General features: G+C 46.1%; 1 protein-coding gene across 1 annotated transcript in view; it reads left to right on the forward strand.

Moving 5' to 3' along the window:
• The first annotated feature begins 333 nt into the window (after positions 1 to 333).
• LOC134921064 (uncharacterized) overlaps positions 334 to 24048 on the forward strand; it is a 125286-nt gene continuing 101571 nt past the window's right edge. The window contains exon 1 of the mRNA XM_063920571.1: positions 334 to 434. The gene's annotated coding sequence lies outside the window, so the exon portion shown is untranslated. The remainder of the gene's footprint in view (positions 435 to 24048) is intronic.

A 24048-nucleotide genomic window follows, 5' to 3' on the forward strand; every position in this document is an offset into this window, starting at 1 on the left:
ACAGACGACAGCAGCGGCACCTCACTGATGGGGCCGCCCCTCTCCCTGCCTCTTCACTTATGAAGCCGCCCAGCACTGTGTAGGAGCCCGCAGCCGGCAGCAGTGTAGTGAGTCACACTGACTCATTACACGCTGCCGCCACCGAGCTGCATGTTCTAACAGAAAAAAACCTCACTGGCGCTGGTCCCCGACGCCAGTGAGAGGGTGATCAGTCACATCACCCTTCTTCTCTGCTTCGCACTGCTGCTGCAGCTCTCTGCTTCCTGGACTCTGTGTTGGCCCTCACTGCATGCTGGGACATACGGGGGAGGGAGGAGGGGGAGTCTCGGCAGCAGTCCGTGGTGTGTGTACAGAAGAGTGAGTCACAGGCCCTGCAGTGAGGAGACTTGCTGGAGCCAGAGCCAGTGTGGAACTTGTGGAAAAAGAAAACACATGTAAAGTAAAGAGTGTGTGTTTAGCTATGGCTGTGTGTGTGTTTCTGCATATACTGTATATGTATTTTCCTATGTCTGTTTAGCTATGTGTATTTTTTGTGTATACTGTATATGTATTTTGCTAGGTGTTTAGCTGTATGTATGTACAGTATGTATGTGTTTGTGTGTGTGTCTTTTCTGTGGGTGTGTCTGTGTATATGTGTTTTGCTGTGTGTGTGTTTTACTATGTGTGTGTATATCAATATCTACAGATGTAGCCACACTTATCCATCCCATGATGCGTACGCATCGCGGCATGGATGACGCCACTGGTGTGCCCATGTCTATGAGTCGCGCATGTGTACTTCTATGGAGTGAACGGAGGCTGCGAATAGCCACAGCACGGCGTTCACTGTCTACTTGCCATGATGCGTATGCCGGTTCCTACACATTGCAGCAACAATGAGGCTGGCCACATATCTATCTATCTATCTATCTATCTATCTATCTATCTATCTATCTATCTATCTATCTATCTATCTATCTATCTATCTCTCACATTCCCGGTAGTAAATGTTGACGTGTGCATCTCTATACTGTGTGTTGTACCGTGTATAAGCTTCTGTACTGTGCGGCGTACCGCGTATAAGCGTCTGTACTGTGTGGCGTACAGTGTATAAGCTTCTGTACTGTGCGGCGTACCGCGTATAAGCGTCTGTACTGTGTGGCGTACAGTGTATAAGCTTCTGTACTGTGTGGCGTACCGTGTATAAGCGTCTGTACTGTGTGGCGTACCGTGTATAAGCTTCTGTACTGTGCGGGGTACCGTGTATAAGCGTCTGTACTGTGCGGCGTACTGTGTATAAGCGTCTGTACTGTGCGGGGTACCGTGTATAAGCTTCTGTACTGTGCGGGGTACTGTGTATAAGCGTCTGTACTGTGCGGCGTACCGTGTATAAGCTTCTGTACTGTTTGGCATACCGTGTATAAACCTCTCAACTGTGTGGCGTAACGTGTATAAGCTTCTCTACTATAGGGGGTATTCAATTATGTGCCAAATTTGACCATGGGTATTCAATTGCGGGCGTTTTGAGACAGATTTTAAATCTCTTTTCACCCATGAATTTTCCCCCTTTTTATGTCGAATCGGCATGGGCGAAAACGCCCCCAAATTCGACAACTCGTAGATCGGCTGCAAATTTGCAGATTCACGTGATTTTTGCCAGTGCCGGACTTTTTAACAAGTCAGAAAAATGGCACAGGTATTGAATAGGGTGAATCTAATTCGCCCTAAAAACAGACGATAATTTGCCGATTTTTCGACTGGTCGAAAAATCTGGCAATAATTGAATACCCCCTATGTGTTAACATGTATAATCTTCTCTATTGTGTGGCGTACTCTGTATAGGGCTCTAAACTGTGGCGCAACATGTATAAGGCTCTCTACTGTGTGGTGTACCATGTATAAGCTTCTCTGCTGTCTGGCATACCCTGTATAAGGCTCTCTACTGTATGGCGCTACGTGTATAAGGCTCTCTACTGTGTGGCGTACCGTGTTCAAGCTTCTCTACTGTTGTGGCATACGGTGTATAAGGCTCTCTACTGTGTAGTGTAACGTGAATTGGGAGTACTATTGTGTGGCGACACCCCTTATTAGTGAGACAAACAATATTTTGGGGGATGCTATTTCCCTATTTTTAATATGGGATGGGGCCCAATGCATATTGTTGCACCTGGACCCACTATTTCTAGTTCCGCCACTGCGCCTGTCTGCCCAGGAAGACCACCGCATGCATCCCTGCCCTCACCCTCTCTAACTCCCCCTCAACGTCCCTGCCCTCACCCTCCCTGTAACTCCCCCTCAACGTCCCTGCTCTCACCCTCCCTGTAACTCCCCCTCAGCATCCCTGCCCTCACCCTCCCTGTAACTCTCCCTCAGCGTCCCTGCCCTCACCCTCCCTGTAACTCTCCCTCAGCGTCCCTGCCCTCACCCTCCCTGTAACTCCCTGTCACTGCCCCTGCCTTCACTCTCCCGGTAAATCCCCCTCATTTGTGACGCACACTGACCCTTTATGAGTTAAGAGAGGGAGGGCGCAATTTTATAGTTTGCAGGAGGGCGCCGAACACCCTAGCACCGGCCCTGGCCAGGTGTTTGTGTCGGCCACTTGGGTCGCTTAGCTTAGTTACACAGCTACCTCATTGCGCTTCTTTTTTTCTTTGCATCATGTGCTGTTTGGGGACTATTTTTTTGAAGTGCCATCCTGTCTGACACTGCAGTGCCACTCCTAGATGGGCCAGGTGTTTGTGTCGGCCACTTGGGTCGCTTAGCTTAGTCACACAGCTACCTCATTGCGCCTCTTTTTTTCTTTGCATCATGTGCTGTTTGGGGACTATTTTTTTGAAGTGCCATCCTGTCTGACAGTGCATTGCCACTCCCAGATGGGCCAGGTGTTTGTGTCGGCCACTTGGGTTGCTTAGCTTAGTCACACAGCTTCCTCATTGCACCTCTTTTTTTCTTTGCATCATGTGCTGTTTGGGGACTATTTTTTTGAAGTGCCATCCTGTCTGACACTGCAGTGCCACTCCTAGATGGGCCAGGTGTTTGTGTCGGCCACTTGGGTCGCTTAGCTTAGTCTTTCAGCAACCTCTGTGCAAATTTTAGGACTACAAATAATATTGTGAGGTGTGAGGTGTTCAGAATAGACTGGAAATGAGTGTAAATTATGGTTATTGAGGTTAATAATACTATGGGATCAAAATGACCCCCAAATTCTATGATTTAAGCTGTTTTTTAGGGTTTTTTGTAAAAAAACACCCGAATCCAAAACACACCCGAATCCGACAAAAAAATTTCAGGGAGGTTTTGCCATAACGCGTCCGAATCCAAAACACGGCCGCGGAACCAAATCCAAAACCAAAACACAAAACCCGAAAAATTTCCCGTGCACATCACTAATTATTACCAGTTACTTATATAGCGCACACATATTCCGCAGCACTTTACAGAGAATAATTGGACATTCACATCAGTCCCTGCCCCAGTGGAGCTTACAATCTATTTTCGCCACGGTACCACATGTACACGCATTCACACTACGGTTAATTTCTTTGGGATCCAATTAATCTACCGGTATATTTTTGGATTGTGGGAGGAAACCGGAGTACCCAGAGGAAACCCACGCAAGTACAGGGAGAATATACAAACTCCACACACTTAGAGCCATGGTGGGAATCGAACCCATGTCCTCACTACTGTGAGGCAGTAATGCTATTACACCATCCGTGCTGCCATCCGTAAATACAGATTTACTCAGCTTAGCAACAACAATAGACTTTAACATACTGGCAAACGCAGGATTTTTAGTGGGGGGTTTCCAAATGTAGGGGGTCATTCCGAGTTGTTCGCTCGTTATTTTTTTCCGCAACGGAGCGATTAGTCGCTAATGCGCATGCGCAATGTCCGCAGTGCGACTGCGCCAAGTAAATTTGCTATGCAGTTAGGAATTTTACTCACGGCATTACGAGGTTTTTTCTTCGTTCTGGTGATCGTAATGTGATTGACAGGAAGTGGGTGTTTCTGGGCGGAAACTGGCCGTTTTATGGGTGTGTGTGAAAAAACGCTGCCGTTTCTGGGAAAAACGCGGGAGTGTCTGAAGAAACGGGGGAGTGTCTGGGCGAACGCTGTGAGTGTTTGTGACGTCAAACCAGGAACGAAACTGACTGAACTGATCGCAGTTGCCGAGTAAGTCTGGAGCTACTCAGAAACTGCTAAGAAGTATCTATTCGCAATTCTGCTAATCTTTCGTTCGCAATTTTACTATGCTAAGATTCACTCCCAGTAGGCGGCGGCTTCGCGTGTGCAAAGCTGCTAAAAGCAGCTTGCGAGCGAACAACTCGGAATGAGGGCCCTAGTTAACAATCTCCCACTCTTCAGAACATAAGAGCAAGTGCGGGAATCTGGGGGAGCGGTAGAAGAACCTATTAATAACCCTGGACATTAATGTAAATATTGGTCTTTTTTTTATACAGTGGATGCTGTATGGATTACAGTATTAATATTTAACACTATAGATGGTCTATAGCAGAGGTTCTCAAGCTCGGTCCTCGGGGGCACACACAGTGCATGTTTTGCAGGTAACCCAGCAGGTGCACAGGTGTATTAATTACTCACTGACACATTTTAAAAGGTCCACAGGTGGAGCTAATTATTTCACTTGCGATTCTGTGAGGAGACCTGCAAAACATGCACTGTGTGTGCCCCCGAGGACCGAGTTTGAGAACCTCTGGTCTATAGTATAGCATACATGTCGACATTCTGGCTGCCCCTTCCGAGAAGAGGTAGTCAGGTCGGCAATATGGGGGGGCGTGGTGCGGCATGAGAGGGCGTAGCGAGAGCAGGGTATTGGGCCGTGATGCCAAAAGGGGCGGGACAGTGATGGCAAATGGGGGCCGAGACGGGCGTGACTGCGGGATCACGTAATCGTGGCCCCGACACACAATGCCGAAATTACCGCTATTGTGAGTGAGGGGCCACAATGAGGCAATTCAGCACAAATTTTGTCAGCAGACCCCGACCAGACAGCGACAACTGCAGGGGACTGGTGGAGATGCGGGTGGGGGGCATCCAGCCAGGAGACGTGCCCACTCTTTCGAGAGGCTGGGAGTGCCACCTGATTTTCGGGAACCTCACTGCCATTCCGGGACAGTAGGCAAGTATGTAGTATAGGCTGTATCAAACATTTAAATAATACAGATAAGTGGTCAGTAAAATGCTAAACATACCATAATAAATAAATAAATAAATACACAAACATAATAGAACAAGTACTGCACTTTCTAAGCACACATTCTCCCACCTCATGGTAAGGCTCCTGTCTCTTCTCTCTGATCCAGTGCACTGATTGAGGACTAAGATTATTTATTTATATTATACAGCAAACTGCATGATGTGGCAACAGCTTTAGTAATTGTATTATATACTATTGCTATTGTGGTCATAATTTGAGCCACTGTTCCCAAGAGTATGAGGGTTTTCCAGGCAACCAGACCCCCCCCCCCCCCCCCCACTGTGTTTGCCTATGTGTAACAGGTCATGAATTATGAATAATACTTCTTTCCTTAGCTAAACAGCTGTGAGCAGGGCTGCCATCAGAAATTCTGGGGCCCGGGACTCACAAAATAGGCAGCCCCCCCCCAATAAAATTAAAATAAAAACCTACAGTATATATATATATATATATATATATATACATATATACAGGTTGAGTCTCCATTATCCAAAATGCTTGGGACCAGAGGTATTTTGGATATGGGATTTTCCGTATTTTGGACTAATTGCATACCATAATGAGATATCATGGTGATGGGACCCAAGTATAAGCACAGAATGCATTTATGTTACATGTACACCTTATACACACAGCCTGAAGGTCATTTTAGCCAATATTTTTTATAACTTTGTGCATTAAACAAAGTGCGTATACATTCACACAATTCATTTATGTTTCATATACACCTTATACACACAGCCTGAAGATCATTTAATACAATATTTTTAATAACTTTGTGTATTAAACAAAGTTTGTGTACATTGAACCATCAGAAAACAAAGGTTTCACTATCTCAATCTCACTCAAAAAAGTCCGTATTTCGGAATATTCCGTATTTCGGAATATTTGGATATGGGATACTCAACCTGTGTATATATATATATATATATATATATATATATGCTAGGAAATTAGGAGAGCGCACTTGTGAGTTAAAAAGTATTATCTTTATAATAAAAATGCAATATAAACGTACATTTCAGTTTTAGATTCCAAACACGGCAATGGTTTAAAAACCGTCACGGCTCTGCTCAGTCTCGCCGATTCCACTGCACTGGCTACGGATCCAGCAGCTGACGTCACAACGCCCACGGTGTGTAGCCATACATATAAAAAAAACATACAAAATAAATTATATATATATATATACACACACACACACACACACACACACACACACACACACACACACACACTTTCTCTCTCCCACTCACTCTCCCTCAACTTACCTATCACAGGCTGGCCGGAGATCTAGCAGCCTGGATTTGGAGCTCTGCCCCCTCCGGTTCATGTAGCTCCGCCCCCTTTCCATGACCGAGATCTGTCACTGTCACAGGAGGGAGAGAGTACGCTGCAAGCTTCTATTGGAAAGTCTCTGCCAACATGGCCGCCACCTCAGAGGAGCCTCCTCTAGTATCTTTAATAACAGTCTCCTCTGAGGCGGTGGCCATTTTTGGAGGGACGTTTACATTAGAAGCTTGCACTGTCCTCTCCCCCTCCTTTGACAGTGCCAGAACTCGGTAATGAAAAGTGGGCGGAGCATCGCGGTGGGTGGACGGCGGCATGAGTGGCCCGGGCCCTCTCCTCTCTGTTAGAGAGGCAGGGCCTGGGACAGCTGTGCCCGCAGCACCCCCCTGATAGTGGGCCTTGTTGTGAGATGACTGCAATACTGTATATGATTTTGGGGTATATTTACTTCTAGCTATTCTTTCTTCATCTATCCTTCCCTTTGTTTACTGTAGCCTGGCATATATCCTTTGCAGTATAGTCTGAATGTCTCTGTTATGATCTGTCTTGCCTAATAGTAAAACAAAGTATTCAGGGATTTGGTTTTACGCCGGCTTATTGGGTCTAATTGGATAGTGTCACGCCTGAGGTTGAGGCTGACCTGGGGAAGCCTCAAGCGTAGGAGCAGACGTGTAGGTAAACCTTGGAGGCAGTATGAGTATCCTGGACATGCAAGGTACTTTAGCACAGACACCCAAAGGGGTGACCAGAACGACAGAGGAGTAAAAGTGTAAGCTCTTTTATTGTACACACAGTTCAGGTAATCACAATGGCAGATTAAATATGTCACAGTACTCGCAGGCAGTAATCAGTGTACTCAATGCAGTAAAGTTCCTCAGATACGGTAGTAATGAAGTATGCTGTTAGGCAAAGTATGGCATCAATATGGTATAGTCTTGGAAGACACAATGATGGTATAGTCCATAGATGAAAACAGCTAACCACTGTACTGAAGAGATGAACTGATACTGAACAGCAGATAAAACACTGGAAGTGGGAGTCGATGGCAGAGCCCTGAGGTAGGCTGAGAGCTGGACGGACTGCCAGGGATGCTGAGTGGAACTGGCACAGATGGTGAGAGCTCAATGGAAGCACACCGATGGTAGCAGAGATCGATGTTGGAACACCGATGTTAACAGAGGTCGATGTTAGGACACCGTTGATAACTGGAGTCGATGATGGAACACCGATGACAACAGAGGTCGATGTTGGGACACCGATGGTAACAGAGGTCGATGTTGGAACACTGCTGGAGTCAGGCAGCACCGCAGGATGGAAACTGGTGCAGGTCTCCTTAAGTGGAGCAAAGTCACAGGAGCTGGAATACCTGGAAACAGCATGCAGAAATAACCACAGAACGCAGAGCCATCCAACACTGGGTTATACAACCGTAGCACTGACAACCAGGAAGTCCTGGTTCAGGATACTTATACCTGCTGGGAAGCAGGGATTGGCCGGGCAATTAGAAAGGATACTGTGTGCAGCGGATTGGCTGTGGAAAGTCATGTGACCAACCCACACATGGCTGAACCTGTTTGGATCTGGAGGGAAAAGTCTGTTTGTAGACAGCATGCTGAGGCTAACAGTAATGGCGGCAGAGGCCGCGAAGAGCAGGACACACCATCCGCTAGGACAGGAGGGGCATGCTGGGTAGCTGTCATGTCAGCACTTCTGGGATCACTGAGGAGAGACTGTGGAGATGCCGCGCAGCGTACTGCACACAAACAGAACAGATGGAATCCAGGCTTGGAGCGCAGGGACAGACTGAGAAGATTGGGTGGTAAGTAAGTGTGCTTAGTTACTCGGATTGTGACAGATAGTCCCCAGCGCATCAACTACCACAGGTGATAGGATACTGCCCCAATAATTTAAAAGGAAAAACAGGTTGGGTTTGTCTTTTAAATCAATCAATCAATCATGTGTTTTCCACAATACACAACATTTTAAAATGCATCAAAAATGCAGGAGTACATATTTGATTGTCATCAAGTTCCAGACAAAGATATACAAACTAGAAACTAGAGTACTGGTCAAGAGCTCAGCACAGGTATAACAGACAGATAAAAACTATGGGGGTAATTCCAATTTGATCGCAGCAGGATTTTTTTTAGCAATTGGGCAAAATCATGGGGGTAATTCCAAGTTGATCGCAGCAGGAAAGTTTTTAGCAGTTGGGCAAAACCATGTGCACTGCAGGGGGGGAGGCAGATATAACATGTGCAGAGAGAGTTAGATTTGGGTGGGTTATTTTGTTTCTGTGCAGGGTAAATACTGGCTGCTTTATTTTTACACTGCAATTTAGTTTGCAGATTGAACACACCACACCCAAATCTAACTCTCTCTGCACATGTTATATCTGCCCCCCCCCTCCCCCCCTGCAGTGCACATGGTTTTGCCCAACTGCTAAAAAAATTCTTGCTGCGATCAGCTTGGAATTACCCCCCATGTGCACTGCAGGTGTGACAGATATAACATTTGCAGAGAGAGTTAGATTTGGGTGGGTTATATTGTTTCTGTGCAGGGTAAATACTGGCTGCTTTATTTTTACACTGCAAATTAGATTGCAGATTGAACACACCACACCCAAATCTAACTCTCTCTGCACATGTTATATCTGCCCCTTCTGCAGTGCACATGGTTTTGCCCAATTGCTATAAAAAATCCTGCTGCGATCAACTTGGAATTACCCCCTATGTTGATATTCCCAAAGTGTTTCTTAGATTGCAGCAATCCGAATAGGCCATGACTAGGGTGACTATTATCCTTAATAGTTTATTTTGCTTTCTTCCACCCTTGGTAAAGTCTGACCGATAACAAAATCAGCCGATTTACTGTAACTACCTTTTGTACTGCCTTACAATCTGACAATTTCCAAACTACACTGTGATACAATTAGTTGAAATACTCTCGACAGCACATCTATCACTAAGAACATGTGCAGTGGGTGCACAGCGGCTGCATGTCATACACATTGCGGTCGCATCCCCAATGGATGCGACTGTAGTGTGAGTGACAGACGACGGTGTTGCGGGGCAGGGTTATGGCATTGCGTGGCATCGTCGGAAATACAGGGGCTGTCCGGCACCGTTTTCGGGGTGGCTGTGTGATGCCACACGTAGTCGATTCGTAGAAAAAATGGCCGCTGACAGCACAGCCAGGCTGCACCGCCAGCGGTCAATCTTAGTTCCGATGCGTCTGCAATCGGGAGGCGGCCTTACACATGCTGGGCGGCATTACCCTGTGCTCGGAAGTCCTCAGCATATGCAGGGATGAACGCAGATCTGGCTGCGAATGCAGCGATCTGCGTTCATCTCTGAATAACCCCCTTAATCTTCTTATGAAGGACAGGCACTGCTGCATCTTCTTTATAAAAAAGAGATGTTAGCAGACTTGAGAGATCCGCAGCGATATGAACACACACTTAAAAGTGTTCACCCTCTCTACCTCGATACCATTTAAGATTAGAAGGTATTGATCTATATTTTTTGGCCATCTAAAATAAATTATAACTTCTTTATTTATAGGAGTATTGAGGATCAGATGGTTTGCTTCACTGCCATGGGGTAGGGGGGTAACCTCATTTCTGTAAGCAAACTAATCCCCGCTATTACTTGAACCAACACCAGTGGTATTGTCAGCAACTTTTACTGTCAGGTTAGATTTGACAGTCAGGACACAATCATAAGTATAAACAATGTATAGCATGGGATTTAAAACACACCCCTGGGACACAGCTGTATTCAACTGGATTTCTGGAGCTGAGCAACTACCCAGCAACAGTTACAAATAGATACACTATAACAAATTATTATGCTTAAAATCACTGAAAACTTACGGATGCCTGCAACACACAAGCTATTATAGATTCCCCTGAGATGGGAAGAGGGGATGGATAGGGATAACCTTACAAGATCCATGCACCATCCAATAGACTTCTTTACTGGAACGCCATCTCAAGACAAACACATTAAATTCTAACCTATTTAATCTAAGATCACAGGTGAACATGAGAATTCTGAGCCAGATGCAGTTACGTTCATGTCTGCTTCTGTTGCTGGTTGCAAGTCAGTGACTTTATGTGTAAAACCGCACGTCTGAATGTGCAAGGACTGAGATGCCCACTGTTATCCGTATACCCTAAATACCGCTTGGTGTGTCTTTAGAAACACCATAGGTCACACCATCCAAACTTGAGCCTAACCTACAGCAGGTGTAGTTTCTCCATCTGAGTATGGCCTCCTATGTGAGTGGCTGGCTGTACATAACCGCTTCCAAACCCATGACACTCCTATAACATGCCCATAAGATGGACCTTCTCTATGCATCAGCTAAACCTCCTCACTGTCACTGCCCAGGAACGCTCAATACATTTTCAAAGCAATTATGATATTGTGCATCTCCCATGCACCTCAATTGCAACTCTGACTCTATGTGCATGCTATCTGGATGCATGTGCCAAAGATAAAATGGCTCCGCTGCTTGCGACATCGCCGCTACATCTGACTCAGAATCAAGGCCATTGTGAGATTGTCCATAGCAGTGGCATGTCTATAATGGGTGCAGTGGGGTAGTGCACCTGGGCTCCTCGGGTGCAGGGGGTCCCACACTACACACGCTGCACCCATTTCTTCAGTAGTTAGCTCTCCGGAGTCCCCCTCCACCATGGCAGCCTTGCAAAATCACTGGAAAAATGGCCACCATGCCATTTCCCTGGAGTCCTGTGCATGCTCAGTACAGTGCAGTCTACTAGCACCACCACTCACAGAGAGAACCACCGTGCTTCTGGCTAGAGAGAGAAAGAGAGGAGTGGGCCCCCGGATTGATACAGCACACAGGCCCCCTCCTCTCTTACTACACCCTTGGTCCATACTCATATAAAATTCTATGCAAATAAAAGTAATCTTTTATTGTTAGAGGAGAAGTCGACTTTCCATTTGGCTGGTATGACTGACTGCATTACTAAAATTCTTCTTAAAATAAAATATATCAAAGTATCTTTAATATTTAAAACACATTCCAGGGTCAGTGCTATATCTCCTCCTAGTATATCCTTGTCCCTCCTAGTATAATGGGACAAAGTCAGTACATTCAAATGTAGCAAACTCCAACAAGCTATCTCTATTAATAGTTTGGAAATAATGGCATAACTGAAAATACATCTATTATTCAGTATAAGGCATGACAAGAGTCTCCTGAAGGGGAAAAAAAGAGCAAATGCCTCAGCAATCAACCAGTTAACAGAACCTAAAGGGCCGTACTGACGGGGAGATTTCCCCAGAGATGTGTGCTGAGCGGTCTAGCACAGAGCGCTCAGCACACATCTCTCCCCCGCTCAGCACAGCGCGATGTGCTGAGCGAGGTAGGGACGGACACGGGGGGCAACTCATTTTACCCAGTGGTGAAATGAGCGACCTGCTAGATTGTGCCTGCCTCCAGGACAATCTAGCACCAACGATAGCGACGTGCGGGACTGCGCATCACTGTCGTCGGCAGCCCTACACATGGAGCGATGTTCTAAGCAATCTAGTCAGATTGCTTAGAAATTAGGTGAACGTCGCTCCGTGTGTACCCCCCTTACGGCATGAAGTGCTTCTCCAAAGGGAGAAAAACAAAGGGTGTAATACCAGTGGAATTCTAGGAGTATTTATTATGCTTCGGTTTGTGAAAGACACTGGTCATTCGCAACTTTGACTGATAGTTTTGAAATGGCAATTGGAATGACGGCTAAATAAGCCTTGTATAGTATTCATGTCTAGTGCAATTTTAAAATGATCAGTCTTTACCATAGATCAGAGGTTCTCAAACTCGGTCTTCGTGGGCCCACACAGTGCATGTTTTGCAGGTAACCCAGCAGGTGCACAGGTGTATTAATTACTCACTGACACATTTTAAAAGGTCCACAGGTGGAGCTAATTATTTCACTTGCGATTCTGTGAGGAGACCTGCAAAACATGCACTGTGTGGGCCCATGAGGACCAAGTTTGAGAACCTCTGCCATAGATGATCGTCTACAAACTGCAGCATAATAAATATACCCCTCAGTGTTCAGTTTGTGAAAAGTGAGTGGAGATATCAGTGAGAAGACAACGTTTACCAACCTAAGGTTTCCCAAAAGTGCAGTGCCCACAGTTTAGTGGGAGATTTGTGGTAAATACTGTACCCAGTGCACAACATAAATTGTGTGGTAACACAGTAGAAAATTTGGTAATTGTAGTACTCCATGATGACTTCTTGTGAACAAAACATTATGGGGGAATTGTGTCATCTTCTATGAGATAAAGTTGCTTATTAATTTATGTAACACCTTATTTTAATGATGTTGACCTGTCCAATCCAGGTAAAATTGTTAATTTGCCAGTCTTACAAATGTCGTACTATTGTTAATAAATCTGCTTGATAATTACATTAATTACCGGTGTGGGCATTAATATGCTTCACACATATTTTGTCATGGGCAGCAATCCACATATTCCCATACATATCAGCTTCTCTCCAAATGGCTTTGTTATTATGTGTACAGTTGTCATAATTCCAGAAAAGGATCTGAACAAGGTACAGATATCGGGGGTAATTCTGAGTTGATCGCAGCAGGAATTTTGTTAGCAGTTGGGCAAAACCATGTGCACTGCAGGGGGGGGGGGGGGGGGGCAGATATAACGTGCAGAGAGAGTTAGATTTGGGAGTGGTGTGTTCAATCTGCAATCTAAGTGTAAAAATAAAGCAACCAGTATTTACCCTACAGCTACACAGGAACAAAATAACCCACCCAAATCTAATTCTCTCTGCACATGTTATATCTGCCTCCCCTGTAGTGCACATGGTTTTGCCCAACTGCTAACAAAATTCCTGCTGCGATCAACTCAGAATTACCCCCATCAGTCTGTATGTTTAATAACTTATGAAAAAGCCATAATAATATCAGTTAGTTGGCTGGATAGTCCCTTACCTGCTTGATGCATGATTATTGGTAAGTTGTTAGGGTCTCCTGCCCTGTGCTGCCACGTCGTCATGGCAACCGGGAGACAAGTGCTAGCGGAGTAACCTGAGCGCAGCTGATACTCCGGTTCGGGTCTTTTGCTGTGCAATGGTTACAGGCAGGGGATCCGGTGCTGGTTTTTGTGCTCACAGTCTGTGAGGTCTGAGGGGGGCGTGGACAGCACCTGCTTTATAAGGTCTCTTCTCAGGTTAAGCAGATGCTGCTGAATCTTTGTTGGTTAGTCAGTTCCTGAAAGTTAGCCAGTACTGTGTAGCTTTGTATTTGTTGTTGCTTACTGCAAATAGGCCTGGGGATTTGGTACTACACTCTGCCAATCCAGACCTAGCAGTAAGACTGGAGTCAGTCGTTTAGCCTGCTGAGGTTCTTTTGATATTCTGTGAACCCAGCAGGTTTGTGGCTGTACTTTCAGACCTGCCTGCTTAATCCTCTCTCACTGTGCAGGGTGTCCATGTGTCAGTTTAGTGGCAGTAAGCTGTACCTGGGCCCTGCAAGTGAGAATTAGGATTGTGGAGACTCTCCTTGTGTCTATTATTCCATCTCTGACCAAGGAGTTTACTGCCACACCCGTTGGTAACCCTTTAGGGTTTTGCTGTTGCCCTTAGCAACAGCATTTCGGGTTCTCTACGTATTAAAACACAACATCTTGCTTTTTCCATCTGAGCATTTCTAATACTAGGGAGACACACAGTTTCTTAGCCTCTGGGCTTCTCTGTTCACTCTGTGTTGGTTTTGTTACCCTATCACCTTCTGTGTACGTTATGTCATATTTCCCAGTCTGTCTGTGAGTTCATTTGTTTTGCATCCCTCTCTGTTCAGACACCAGTACATTCCTGCAGGCACTGGTGTGCATAACTGTTCAAACACCAGTACATTCCTGCAGGCACTGGTGTGCATAACATATTCAGCAGCCAAATACTCCTGTTGAAATTTTGTGGGAATATGGAGCATACCCCTCAAAATACGTTGCAACAGGTGGTCGATCAGGTGCAGGTCCTGACTCGTCAATTTAATGATTTGTCCATTAAAATGCACACCTCCCTGGCCGCTGGCGGAGCTCCCGCAGCAGCAGCACCTTCAGGGGTTAAGGAGCCGAAAGTAAATCTTCCGGATCATTTTTCTGGAGATCGCTCGCAGTTCTTTTGTTTCAAGGAGAGCTGCAAGTTATATTTCCAGCTTAGGCCTCAGTCTTCTGGGTCAGAGATTCAGCGGGTGGGCATAGTGATTTCCTTGCTACAAGGAGACCCACAGGTCTGGGCATATGGGTTGCAGCCTGACTGTCCGTCGCTTAAAAGTGTTGATGCTTTTTTTACGGCACTGAGCATGTTGTATGATGACCCTGACAAGACGGCCTCAGCCGAGGCTCAGATTTCGATCCTTAAGCAAGGGCGAAGGCCAGTTGAGGTTTACTGTACGGAGTTTCGGAGGTTGGCCCATGATACCCAGTGGAATGACCCAGCCCTGAGACACCAGTACCGAAGAGGTCTTTCTAACCAGATAAAAGACCAACTGGTACAATATCCCTTGCCTGATAGCTTGGATCAGCTCATGCAGTTATCCATCCGGGTGGATAGACGGCTGAGAGAGCGTAGGCTTGAAAGGGAGACCGAGGTTTCCTTCTTTCCCAAGGGAACCTCAGACTCTGAGGAATTTTCCGAGGAGCCTATGCAGATTGGGGCTACCCGCCTCTCCTCGCGTGAGAAGACGCGGAGGAGACAGCAGGGGTTGTGTTTGTACTGTGGGAATAAGGGTCATGTGGTAGTATCATGCCCAGAAAAGCCGGAAAACTTCAGGGCCTGAGGGTGATGGGAAATATCCTGTCAGGCCAGAAGTCAGAATTTCCCAAGAAGACTTTTATCATTCCGGTGACCTTGAAGATCCTCGGTCAAACTGTCAAGACTGGGGCCTTTGTGGACAGTGGGGCCGACGGGGTTTTTATGGACCGCCAATTCGCCCTGAAACACTCTGTTTCCTTAGTACCCTTGGCGTCGGAAATTGAGATTTGTGGGTTAAACGGGGAACCATTATCCCAGGGTAAAATTACCTCTTGCACTAGCCAGATTTCTTTGTTTATTGGAGCCACACACTCTGAAAAATTGTCCTTTTATGTGACTGTCTGTACTTTTGCCCCATTGGTGTTGGGGTTACCCTGGTTAAGGGCCCACAATCCTCAATTTGACTGGGTCTCTGGGGAGATTCTTAGTTGGGGTACTGATTGTTTCAGGAGTTGCTTGAGCCTTCCAGTCAGGCTCTCGCAGCTAAGTTTGCCAGGATTGCCAGGGTGTTATGCAGATTTTGCGGACGTGTTCTCCAAAAAAGTTGCAGAGGTACTACCTCCCCATCGCCCCTATGACTGTGCCATTAATTTGTTGCCGAATGCTAAGCTTCCCAAGAGCATGTTGTACTCCCTGTCACGTCCTGAGACTCAGGCTATGGCAGAGTACATTCAGGAGAACTTGGCTAAAGGATTTATCAGACCTTCACAGTCTCCAGTTGGGTCGGGGTTCTTCTTCGTGGGTAAAAAGGACGGTTCATTGCGACCCTGCATCGACTTCAGGGAATTGAACCGTATCACGATTAAAAACTCATACCCACTGCCTCTCATTTCGGTCTTGTTTGACCAGCTTCGTACTGCCACCATTTTTTCTAAGATTGACCTACGCGGTGCGTACAATCTAATCCGAATAAGAGAGGGGGATGAATGGAAGACTGCCTTTAATACCCACTCAGGGCATTATGAATATTTGGTGATGCCTTTTGGGCTCTGTAATGCCCCGGCAGTCTTCCAGGATTTCATGAACGATGTGCTCAGGGAATATTTGGATAGATTCTTAGTTGTATACTTAGATGACATCCTAATCTTCTCCCATTCCCTGGAGGAACATCGGAAGCATGTACGCTTAGTCCTCCAGAAACTCAGAGACCACCGGCTTGGGGCGAAGCTGGAGAAGTGCGAATTTGAAGTTCAGCAAATCGCATTTCTAGGATATATTATCTCCCCAGAAGGTTTCCAAATGGAGGGTTCCAAGGTACAGGCAGTCCTAGATTGGGTGCAGCCCACTAGTTTGAAGGCGCTTCAGCGTTTCCTGGGCTTTGCAAATTTTTATAGACGATTTATCGCTGGATTTTCGTCTATAGTGGTGCCCTTGGTGGCACTCACTAAGAAAGGGGCGGATGTTGCTCACTGGTCTCGTGAGGCCAAAGCGGCTTTTGCCCGTCTCAAAAGGGCATTTGTCTCGGCCAAGGTGCTGCGACACCCAGATCCAGAGCGTCCTTTTGTGGTGGAGGTGGATGCCTCTGAGATGGGTATTGGGGCAGTGCTCTCTCAGATGGGAGTGTCTGATAATCGCCTTCATCCCTGTGCTTACTTTTCCCGTAAATTTTCGCCTGCCGAGATGAATTATGACGTGGGTAACCGGGAATTGTTGGCTATTAAGGATGCACTCGAGGAGTGGAGACACTGGCTTGAGGGGGCTAAGTTTGTGGTCTCAATTCTCACCGACCATAAGAATTTTGCATATTTAGAGTCAGCGAAGCGTCTCAATGCCAGGCAGGCACGATGGGCTTTGTTTTTTGCTCGCTTTAATTTTTTGATAACATATCGCCCTGGGTCAAAAAACATCAAGGCTGATGCGCTCTCGCTGAGTTTTGCTCCAATCCAGGAGACCACCGAGGAGCCATTGCCCATTGTGTCCCCATCATGTATTAAAGTGGGCATTACCCAGGACCTCTTGTCATTAGTCCTTAGAGCACAGGAGCAGGCTCCTCCAGACCTTCCGGTAGGTCTTTTGTTTGTGCCTCCTAGGTTAAGACAGCGAGTGTTCCTGGAATTCCATGCCAAGAAGTCGGCAGGTCACCCGGGTATTGCCAGAACTCGGGAGTTGCTATCTAGGGCGGTGTGGTGGCCCTCGGTGGCTAAGGATGTGGATCAGTGGGTTCGGGCATGTGACATCTGTGCCCGAAATAAGACTCCTAGAGGGGTTCCTGTTGGCCCATTACATCCACTCTCTAGTCCATCTAATCCATGGACCCACATTTCAATGGATTTTGTTGTGGACTTGCCCAAATCCTCGGGGATGACAGCCATCTGGGTTGTCGTTGACAGGTTTTCGAAGATGGCGCACTTCGTTCCACTGGTTGGGCTGCCATCGGCCAGACGCCTGTCTGAATTATTTATGCTGTATGTTGTGCGTCTCCACGGGTTGCCACTTGATGTGGTCTCTGACCGCGGATCCCAGTTTGTGGCCAAATTCTGGAGGGCATTTTGTTCCGATCTCCAGATTTCTGTCAGCTTGTCGTCAGGCTACCATCCGCAGTCTAATGGGCAGACTGAAAGGGTGAACCAGTCCTTGGAGCAGTTCCTCAGGTGTTATGTCTCCAAGTGTCAGACTGACTGGGTTGCTCATCTGTCAATGGCGGAGTTTGCCTATAACAACGCGGCTCACTCTGCTACAGGGATCTCTCCCTTCCTTTGTGTGTATGGGCATCATCCTAAGGCCAATTCTTTTGACCCCCTGGACTCCACGCCTGGTGGTTCCTCTGTCGTTTCGGTCCTTAGAGGTATTTGGAGGAAAGTGAAGAAAGCCCTTGTGTCTGTGTCATTAGTGACCAAAAGGGTTTTTGATAAGCGGAAAAGACCCTGCAGCTTCAAATTAGGAGACTTCGTCTGGTTGTCTACCAAGAATTTGAAGTTGAGACAGCCATCTCATAAGTTAGGCCCCCGGTTCATCGGCCCTTATAAGATCACCAGGGTTATCAATCTGGTGGCATTTCAGTTAGATCTGCCCTGTTCTTTGGGTATCAATAAAACATTTCATTGTTCCCTTTTAAAACGGGCGATTAGTAATCCTTCTTCCAGAGGAAGACCTTCCCCTCTTCTGATACGTGGCCAGAGGGAGTTTGTTGTTGAAAGGATTCTTGACTCCAAGATGGTTCGGGGTCGGCTGTCATTTTTGGTGCACTGGAAGGGGTATGGCCCGGAGGAGCGGTCGTGGGTGCGCAGTTGTGATCTTCATGCCCCCAGACTGATACGCTCTTTCTTCTCGCAGTTCCCCGATAAACCTGGTGGTAGGGGTTCTTTGACCCCTCGTCAGAGGGGGGGTACTGTTAGGGTCTCCTGCCCTGTGCTGCCACGTCGTCATGGTAACCGGGAGACAAGTGCTAGCGGAGTAACCTGAGCGCAGCTGATACTCCGGTTCGGGTCTTTTGCTGTGCAGTGGTTACAGGCAGGGGATCCGGTGCTGGTTTTTGTGCTCACAGTCTGTGAGGTCTGAGGGGGGCGTGGACAGCACCTGCTTTATAAGATCTCTTCTCAGGTTAAGCAGATGCTGCTGAATCTTTGTTGGTTAGTCAGTTCCTGAAAGTTAGCCAGTACTGTGTAGCTTTGTATTTGTTGCTGCTTACTGCAAATAGGCCTGGGGATTTGGTACTACACTCTGCCAATCCAGACCTAGCAGTAAGACTGGAGTCAGTCGTTTAGCCTGCTGAGGTTCTTTTGATATTCTGTGAACCCAGCAGGTTTGTGGCTGTACTTTCAGACCTGCCTGCTTAATCCTCTCTCACTGTGCAGGGTGTCCATGTGTCAGTTTAGTGGCAGTAAGCTGTACCTGGGCCCTGCAAGTGAGAATTAGGATTGTGGAGACTCTCCTTGTGTCTATTATTCCATCTCTGACCAAGGAGTTTACTGCCACACCTGTTGGTAACCCTTTAGGGTTTTGCTGTTGCCCTTAGCAACAGCATTTCGGGTTCTCTACGTATTAAAACACAACATCTTGCTTTTTCCATCTGAGCATTTCTAATACTAGGGAGACACCCAGTTTCTTAGCCTCTGGGCTTCTCTGTTCACTCTGTGTTGGTTTTGTTACCCTATCACCTTCTGTGTACGTTATGTCATATTTCCCAGTCTGTCTGTGAGTTCATTTGTTTTGCATCCCTCTCTGTTCAGACACCAGTACATTCCTGCAGGCACTGGTGTGCATAACTGTTCAAACACCAGTACATTCCTGCAGGCACTGGTGTGCATAACATTAGTTTTCTGTGTCGTTGCTGCAACTGACAGTTATCCTTTGGTTTATAGACGCTTGAATAAACTAGCCCTGCTTTTTTTCACCAAATGAGAAGCTCTCTCACAGTTGAGTTTTGCTCACAGGAGATTTAGGAGCTATTTATCATGAAGCAAGTTGTGGCGACGAATACCAATCTACCGAAGCAATTCAGTATTGTTCCAGTGCTGGGAGAGCTGGTCTGAAAAGAAGCTGATTCCTTGCGAGCTGTGTCAGTACTACTTTCACCGCTAATTAGTAGTGGAGAAAGTTTATGTTACCTGGCAGTGTTACTGCGCATGCGTGAACTGATCCCTCTTCACAACATGGACCTCCTTTGCTTAGTAAGCAATGGGTCTTTGGGAACTAACTCCATCTGAAGGTGGCATCAGTTCCTGCAATCAAATTCTGAAAACTGAGTTTGGTGAACGTACGTCCCCATACTAGAGGGATGCCATAGTGGGTCTGTTAATAATAAATATATGTAGTAGTTACTGTTTCCTCATGTATAATGGATCTATTAAGCTTAATGTATATGTGTTATGAGCTTCTGTTACAAGCCACTGCCTCGCTCTCCCTAGCGTCCCGGGATGCCGATGAACTTCCATCCGATGGCTTTCTGTTGTCATCTAGCGATGGGGACACCAGGCTGGAGGGAGTGTGGACGTGCAGCGCTCAGCTGTACTGGGTTATTAATTAAAGGAGGTCTGGCTGCATGAAGTTTTTGATTGGTTGGATCTAGCTCTAGCCTGTTGATATCTTTATCTGGTTACCTTATTATCGTCCTCTGCAGAGTTCCTGTGTCCAGCCCAGTGTCAGTTTTATTATCTTCTTGTGAATTCTACCCTTCATCTGTTTACTATTGAATTACGTTTTCCTTCTGTGTTCTATTACTCCTGCATATCTTCAGTACTCCCACTACCAGTAGCTCCACCTGCTGGTTTAGAGCTTTCAGTGTTTTCATGCTCTCATTTTCTCATTTACACTTTAGTCCATATTATTCCAGCCTCGTCCTTGTTTGGGACGCACTTGTCTTAATATTTAGCTCTCCTGATTTTTCCTGACACTGTAGTGCCATTCTCTTTCTCTTGTTTTTATTATTTTTGTGCTACTCCTCTCTACTTTTGGGGCCTCCCTTCCTATCGGCATTGATTCGGGTCACTCGGGATAAAGCTCTTACTACCACCAGTGACGTAATTCCTGGTGACATCCCAGTACCGGTAGGAACATCTCACCTTATCGGGAAAAGCGGCTATTACAGGCAAGAAGACCTGCTGGTGAGTTTTACAAGTCTTAACCTGGGTTGTACAAGGGTCACTGCCCAAAAGAGCTCCGGTAATCTCAGCTTCCTCGTAACAATATGTCCCCATAGTATAAATGGGATGCAGTTAAAATGCCATCTGTCAGGATCTCATTGTTCAGGATACTCACGCCAGAATCCTGACAGACGGTATTTTACTGGCGGCCTGAACACCGACACCCACACTTAATTACTACTCGGTTGGTGGGTCCATATCACCAACCGAATGGGAATAGAACCTGTGGCGAGTGAACCCACAGCGAAGCTCGCCACCAGGTCCGAAGTGCGGTGAGCGCAGTGAGCCCGCAAGTTGACTCGCTGCGAGTATACCGGCAGATGGGATGCCGCTGTCTGTATACTGACAGCTGGCATCTCATCTGCCGGTATATCATATCGGATCTGTACAAATAGCATTGTGCGTTTGGTAAAATGAGTTTGAATGTTACAAATCTTGCAAGTTACTATGCTATTGTGCTAGATTGGTATGTGCCATTAATTCTTCCTGTCAAACCAAGTCAGCATTTGACAGGTCATTTCCCACAGTCACCAGTTTGCCTTTGGTTGTGTTTTCCAACAATATCAGGCTGACTGGATATACACTGTGCTCCACTTCACATTACCACTCACAATGGACAGATCAGTGCCCTACTAATCTTTGCAGATCACATTAACAGGCACATTTGCAAATAAAAAAAGGCATACAACATCTAAAAACATGATTTACACTGTAACAAAATTGTAAGCACATGGTTGTACCAGTTTTAGGAAAGTGGTCTGAATATGTTATGCCAAGGTATAGTTATTTTAAGTATAATCTAAAGGTTATATTGCATCAGTCTCGTACACTTTGGTTATATTTTTAAGAAAGTCACACATAATAAAATAAAAAGAAAATAACTGTAAATCTATTATCAGTTATATGACACTAATAATAATAGACATACAGCTTAGGGTCTACATTTCTGTGAGATTCTATACTAGTCAAATAACAATGGATGATACTGTCACTGAAAGTTATAGCAGTTGTTAGGCACATATATTTTATAAAATAACTAGAATTATTTATTGCTACATATATATTGACATCGAGGTATCACAGTAACGTAAAATGTACCAGTGAGAATTAAATGTCAATATATATGTTGCCATAAATATTTCTTTCCATTCTCACAGTGCCCCAATAGAACATGTTTTTCTAACAACTTGCGACAAGTTATGACTCTGTACTTCTGATTCTTACTTTGTACTTTTGTCCTTGCCCACTTTTGAAAGCTTTGTCTAGGTATAGAATTGACCAATTTTTCTATGATTTATCTCTCAAACTAGTGGACCCTCACAGAAATTTTAAATTATGTGAATTACTCAACCAAACTTTTGCTCTACAAGAATAAATGATACCTAGGCAGTGATTCCAAATAAGTATGTAAGGTCACAGTCCTTGCAAGTCCCTGTTCGGTGCTTGTGTTGCAATTTTTGATCTTGCTGCTACTGAATTTTCGAAACCTGACAATTAGTTTGACCCTGACCCTGTGGATTTCTGGAACCAGTAAATTGGTATTATAGCATTTGGCTAATCATTCTGTTTTTGATTCATTAGCTCGCAAGGCCGGTCCTAGTTCCCCAACACCGCAATCACTAAACAGGGTTACTGCGCGCCTTAGGCGCACGTCAAAAAATAGGGGCTTGGCTTTATGAGGATGGGGCATGGTCACGGAATAGTACCAATTCACATTACACCGCATAGTAGTACTCCTTATACACATTACACCAGGTAGAGCCGCTTATACAACACAGGCAAAACAAAATCACTGTCACGATCCGGGTATCTGGACGCCATTTCTTACCCATCAGATGCCTCCTAAGGCTGGCTCAGCGCTCCAGGACCGGATCCCATCTGTTATCCTAATGTTCACATTCCTGCATCCTCTCCTGTCTCTCTGAGACGCTGTCACAGTAACGCCTTATTACATCTGGCATGGCGTCTCCCGCGGCCTCCGCCGCCGTCCCTGAGCTTCTGCATGCAGAGTGTCAGAGTGGCGATTACGTCAGCCGCGGCCTCCGCTGTGTCCGCGTGGTTGGATGTGCACTTGTCAGCCTGGCGTCTCCTGTCTCCAGTGGCCGGCGCCGCCATTACTGTTTTCATTACCACATGGATTACAAACCAAACTTCCCTCCAAGTGTCTGCATGGGCGCAGCCATCTTGGATTCTGTCAGCTGATCATTTCCTCCAATCTGTTGTCAGTATTGTTAATCTGCATAATTGCCTAGCCAATCCCTTCCTTGCTGCAGGTATAAGTACACTGTGCCTGAGCAAGGAAGGCGTCAGTGCTTTGGTTGTCAAACCTAGTTCCTGTTTGTCTCTCTCCTGTGATTGTCTTCCAGGTTCCAGCTCCTGTCTCAAGACTTCCACCATAGAGACCCGCACCAGCATTCCACCTGCGGTGTAGCCTGACTCTCCAATCCATTGTGGATTCATCTGTTTCCAGCTACAACATTACCTGCTTCCAGCTCAGCTTCCAGCAGAGTACAGCTTCCCTTAAAGGGCCGGTGTCCTTTCTACACTTTACCACTCTCCACCGGTATTATTATTTCTCCGCTCTCAAGTTCTACATTTCAGTTCATATTTCATCGCTCCCAAGTTCATTTATTATTTAACTGGTTCCAGCCAGTATCCACTCCGTGCTAACAACAGTCTGGTTCCAGCCAGTATCCACAGCAGCTGTTTTATCTTCAGCAACCCAGCTTTTCCTGGAACACCAGCTGGCACAATCCTGGGTTATCTCCATTGCTACAGTCGGGCCTGGTAAGGACTTTCCATCTAGAAGATCATAAGAACTATCTCACACTACCAGTGCCCTGTGGCTCCTGCCATCCTGTAGTACCCAGGAACTGTATTTATTCTTTGCTGACTTTTTACGTTTTCTTTTACTGCTGCTGTGTTGCGGAGTTGTCATAATAAACATCATTGACTTTTATCCAAGTTGTCGTGGTCACGCCTTCGGGCAGTTATTATTCATGTTACTTACATGTCCAGGGGTCTGATACAACCTCCCAGGTTCCGGTACATCTCAGCCCCTACAACTGAGGCTGCCTCCCGTCAGCTCAGGCCCTCAGTTGTGACAGTAAGCACTGACCTAATGAATCCAGCCGGAGACCAGGATCAAGCGGCCAGGCCGATGCAAGA

Source organism: Pseudophryne corroboree, chromosome 1 (assembly GCF_028390025.1).
Source record: "Pseudophryne corroboree isolate aPseCor3 chromosome 1, aPseCor3.hap2, whole genome shotgun sequence".
NCBI classification, from domain to species: Eukaryota; Metazoa; Chordata; class Amphibia; order Anura; family Myobatrachidae; genus Pseudophryne; species Pseudophryne corroboree.